Below are 6,000 nucleotides of genomic sequence, written 5' to 3'. Positions count from 1 at the left end.
TTCCTGTACATTCTCCATTACTGCTCTTTATTAATATGCTCTTCACTTATATTACTAATTTCGCCTGGCATGCCCTGTAATCGGCTTGCTTCTCCCAATTTCATTACCCTGAGGCTGCACCGCCTATCTACTTCTAAGACTGTAACACGTTTCGCTTTCACCAACATTTTGTGGCACTTATCGAGTTTAGGGGACACCCATGAAATCTTTGGTTTTTTTTTTTACCGATTATCGTCAATTTGACTATGCTGATCACGAATATGACCTATTTTTCATTAATTTTGAAATAGTAAAACAACATATTGTCATTTAATCAAAATGTAACAATACAACATAATATGATTGAAACAATAAAACATATTCTCATGTAATCGAAATATAACAATCCGTATATATCATTCAGGTTCAATTGCAGCAAGCTAAAATCGCAGCATTCAGATAAACGCACCTGATGTGACGAATCAAATTGTGAAATGGGTTTGATCCAAAGCGTTGCCCCCATAGAAATTCGGCCAAATAGTTGGACAGCATATTGCGATGAGTACCAAAGATGCGCTTGTTTTTCTGTTTTGCTTTCTGCCATACGCTGGAAACATGATCAGTAGTTGCGTGAGTAATTGGATCAACGAAATGCATGGAATGATTAACAATCAAATGCTGATAACCTAGATTCTGGACTGTTATACGCTCCCCACAAATCGGAAACAATAGTGGTCCCAGGCCCCACATATTGTTGTAGAATCGGCAGCAAAGTTACAGCATCTCTTCGAACTACAGGAACGACGAAGCTTTCTCTGGTCATAGTGTCGTATCCGCCGAATACCCACTGTTCCTTAACCTTTTCACCTCGATTGTAGTTTCGACGAACAAAACAGCATTTGTCGATCTCAACTGTACGCCCTTGACCACCTAAAACAATCGGCTCTTGCACGAAATACTCGTGGCAAATGTCTCTGCGAAACTGTTTCCAATCCACAGCCGTATTAGTAGAGATTTGCAGTTCACGCATCAAAAATTCCTGTTTATCGAGTTCGAAGCTCCAGAAGTAAGCCATTTTGATTATACATTCGATAGACGGATGACTACTCGTAAAAAAAAAAAAAAGAAGCTTTGCGAATTGGTAACTTCCTGCAAATGCGTCTTACGTAGCAGCGCCAAATACAACCGTCGGCAGATTGCTTACGTTCTAAGAACATTGCTTACGTTCTAAGAACATTTTATTCGCACCGCCAAGGCATTGTCCATCTTCACGGAATCTCCCATGTTCCAGCAAACCATGACCGAAAGCCCATTCAGTAGCTAAATCACTATCACGGCAAACGTCGAACAAATTTACTATACGAAATTCGGTCAAATCAAGGAAAATTCTAGTCATTACGAGTAAGTAGAACAAACGCACAGAACACACACTGAACTAACACGTAACTACACTGTTGTTTGACTTTAGTGTCAACCGAATGAGGCGATTTTATCAGAATGCTTTGATGTGCCACGATTTAGCTTGAATGATGTTTGCAAGTAACATATTCAAAAAATGAGAATAAAATTTTTTCATTAATTTTTTTTCTCTCCATGTATTATATTTTTATCGGGGATGAAAATAAAAATCTTCCAGATAATCATAGTCCAACTGATCAAAAAGTGAGAGAAGTATTTTCGAAAATTTTGTCCCTCTAAACTCGATAAGTGCCCATTTTGTTATTAAAGAAATTATGACAAAACAATTTAACAATGTTCTTAAAAATCTATATGGTTACCAATACTAACTTCCTCTCACTAACTGTAAAGTGATTAGCATACACGCTACTTTCTTCTCCGGCGTGATGCTGCTGCTCTGTGTTGTTTTTGTCATGTTAGGCGTCTTCGGTTGCCTTTAGGCTGGGCACACACAGGTCCAGCATTTCGCCTGAAGCAAAATGTTGCTGCAAGCATTTTGCTTCTTTGCTGCTCCAGTGTGCGGGAGGTAATATTTTGTTTCAAGCAACAGTACATAATATTGTTTGTATTGTTCTCCTCCAGTAGTGGCGCAACTAACATGTGTGACGAGGAAGTCAGCGTAGCTATTGCTTTATGGCAGTTTTTGCAAATGCTGGACTCAAATGAAAGGAAGCATTGGGTTCACCCGATCAGAGGACAGACATTAAGTCTTTCCTCTCAGAACTGAAATCAGACCCTGGAAAATTTGACAGTTGTAGAATGAGTGTATGGATTTTAACAATCTGTGCTGCTGTTGGCGACTTCTTGTTGCCATTGTTGAATCAACAAGTAGAACTATGACTGAAACTTGCAGAAAGCAGTACACAATCTGTGTCACTAAATTTTTGTTACCTCTCTGTAAATGTAAGAGCTAACATTGTCATGGTCTTCCTCATCGTGTTTAAGGTCCTCCATGTGACTACGACCCACAATTAATACAGCCATAGCAATCTGGCAACATACTGGTACAATCTAGTGCTAGTGTGTGGCAGGCCTTTAACTTGAGTTGGATGTCAAACTGCAGCATTCGGAGCACGTTGGGCAGAGATACTCGTATTTCACGGATGCCACGTTGCTTTTGGGTATACAGCAAAGTGTACCATGGACTGGATGTCACTGCTGTGTCTATGAAGGGTGAATAGTACCAATTTTCCCTAAAGTGAATCTAGAACATTGGATGTTCCAGATACTGGTAAGGGAAAAAGAAAATTTTCAAAATTATTGTAAAAGACTGTGATAGTTTTGCTGTATCATTTCAAAAGTAGTTCGATCTCGTTGACTGGCTGATCAGAAAATGTTCTAAACAGTGAAGACACTCACTGAACAGAGTTATAATATCATAGAGCTACAATGCTACTACTAGCGACAAAGTTTGTTGAAGACTGTGGTTCTTTGTATCAACTCTGTTTACTCTATTCTGCAGTAATTAAACAACAATAAATCTTTTTAATGTAACTCTAAACATATTTTACAGATTTTTTAATAAAATTGAGTTATATAAATGATTGTTTAGTTGTACCATAAATATCTTTTAGATTAAGCTGCACAGCTTTGATAAGACTATGTACACTACCAAAAAGCTGTGAAAATCTTTACTATGCTGCAGCTACTTTCTACAATTTGCCATCATCTGTCATACGAGTACTTTGAAAGTTTAATGTGGTGTATACCATGTCAGTTTTTAAAATTGTTTACATATGTAGTTAATGCTGTGGAATCAAAGTTGCTTGGTGTATGGCACATTATCCAGTCTGTTGTGGGCTGCGTGATTGGAAGTAGCTGCTATAGTTCTGTTGAATGCTGTACCTTACGTAAACTTGTTTCTTGAGGCTTCTGAAGGGTCAGCTGAAGGTTTTTTTGTAGAAATTTTTCAGCCATGATTTTCTCGCATTTGTGTTAACAATCCAAGTTGTATACATAACTTAATAATTGGGCTTTGCAAAGGTCATAAGTAAAACACCCTATTTGACTGTAAGGGTTTAGTGTGTATCAACTGCTAGTGTCAAATAGTAGAGAAGTAACTGCTTCCCTTCTCCTTGAACACCTTCTTCGGTCTTTTTGATGAATATAAATTCACCATATAGCCTGACCATTTGATTTTTCATCTTAAGAAATGCAGAGTATGTTTCTTGACGTTAAAGTGCTTTGACACCACCTTTTTCCCTTTTGGATGAACTTTATGGCAGTTTCAGTGTTTTTCTTGTGCCCCTCCCCCATTTGATACCCACTGTACTCCTATGCATTTTGGAACATTATTAGGCCATCTGAAATGAAGAGCTAACTTTTATTATTATAAAGTATACTAATAACTAGGTATCGGGGACACTAATAGATAAAACTCTGTCTGTGATCTTCCACTTAAGTAAAATCATTTATATTCACATAAATTACAAAGATACAACATACTGTCTGAAATTTTAAGTTTGGAACAGACGCTAAGTTTTCATTCAATGTCTTGAATAGTTAGTAAACTGTTAGCTTTTATTTCTGCAGAAGGCATTGGAAAATACTGTGTTACTTAAAAAGCTAATGAATTTTTTAAGAAAACATGACCACACATTTCTTAGTTTATGCTTAAAATGGTACACACACATTGTTTCAGTATTTTGTCTATTTCTAATGGTTGAATTTGTTACAGGGACCACACCTTCAAATGATGTGACTTCTGTTTTAATTGCTGAAACCAGATTCCTTTCAGAACCCTCTCTCTGCCTGTCTGCACAGCAGGTTAAAAGGGAGTGATGTAAGAGCAACAGATTCCTACAGAATTTTGGTGCACCTGGCTCAGCTTGCAACAGCTGGTGAGTTTCTTCTCTCTCTCTCTCTCTCTCTCTCTCTCTCTCTCTCTCTCTCTCTCTCTCTCTCTCCCCCTCCTTTTTACAAAGAGGACTGCAATGTGGGACCAGGAACTTGTAGCCCCCCACTCGTTAGGGGTTGCTGCACAGAGCAGCTAGAGCCCACTTTTGAAGGTGGCAGACTTCCTTCACATCCTCTATAATGGGCAATAGTTCATGCTGCAAACAGGTGTGTTCAGGCTCACATTGTCTTGACTTGTCTAAAACCTCTAGAGTACTCAGTTGTTTCACCTAGGTTTGCAGCATTGGATAACAAAGAACACTTCTTACTTAAAACTTCAGGGCTGAGAGGGCATGGGCAGTATATGAAACTACTCCCTCATATGTCATCTCTGATTGTGTGATTGCATGATACATCTTTGGATGTAAAACTTCAATCTCCAAAGATGGCTCCTCTGGTCGGAGGAGAGAGAGAGAGAGAGAGAGAGAGAGAGAGAGAGAGAGAGAGAGAGAGAGAGCGGGGTAAAGGGGAGGGGGTATGAACCACTCTTGATGTGAGTGGCTTTACAATATTTTCTGTCCTACAGTTAAACATACCTATACAGTGTTAATAAAATTTTATCTTCAAATAATTGCTAACAGCTTTACTTTATATGATAATTACTAGGTACACATTTACTTCTGAAAAATATTGTGTGTCTTATATTCATTCTTCATATCTGCAATTGTTTTCTTGAAAAAGTAATTCCTCTTGCTTGTCACTTGCTCCTTTGCAGTTTTTTTTTTTTTTTTTATAAATCCACTGAAATTCATTATGACAGAAATTTCAGCTATCGCTGCATAAATGAACTTCAGTTATCAGTCAAAAGTAGCATCTAGGTAAAAGCTGTTATTCACTGTGTCACGAACCCGCTCTACTGTGCAGGAAAAGTTATCTCCATAAGGACACCGTTCCGGTGTGGCTAATGGCTGTATAGTACTTTAGTAGAGTTGGCCATGATGTCTCCTTTGTTGATGTTGCTGAGTCTGCGTTGTCCATGTGGCTTCTCGTTGTCTAGGCGATGATTCCTTTGCTGCTCTGGGTCCAAGAAAAAGGTGCGGGTTTTTTAATTATCACTGGACTATCGAAATCATGACGCAGTATTCCACGGTTTCTTTGTATCAAAAACACTTTTACTGTCACAACTAGATACACAACTACACCCAACCGCGGCCAACACTCAAGTGGCCGAAAAACCGTTGTAGACCAAAGATCACAGTCATAAGCTACAAAGAACATACAATTCCAATATCGATTATTGATTGCAACACCTAACTTAGTATTATCTTAAGCAAAAGCTTTTTTTAACACAACTCTAGTATGTTGTTGTTGTGGTCTTCAGTCCTGAGACTGGTTTGATGCAGCTCTCCATGCTACTCTATCCTGTGCAAGCTTCTTCATCTCCCAGTACCTACTGCAACCTACATCCTTCTGAATCTGCTTAGTGTATTGATCTCTTGGTCTCCCTCTACGATTTTTACCCTCCACGCTGCCCTCCAATGCTAAATTTGTGATCCCTCGATGCCTCAGAACATGTCCTACCAACCGATCCCTTCTTCTAGTCAAGTTGTGCCACAAACTTCTCTTCTCCTCAATCCTATTCAATACCTCCTCATTAGTTACGTGATCTACCCACCTTATCTTCAGCATTCTTCTGTAGCACCACATTTCGAAAGCTTCTATTCTCTT

This window comes from Schistocerca cancellata, chromosome 4 (assembly GCF_023864275.1).
Source record: "Schistocerca cancellata isolate TAMUIC-IGC-003103 chromosome 4, iqSchCanc2.1, whole genome shotgun sequence".
Taxonomy (NCBI): Eukaryota; Metazoa; Arthropoda; class Insecta; order Orthoptera; family Acrididae; genus Schistocerca; species Schistocerca cancellata.
Note: the sequence above shows the minus strand (reverse complement) of the source record.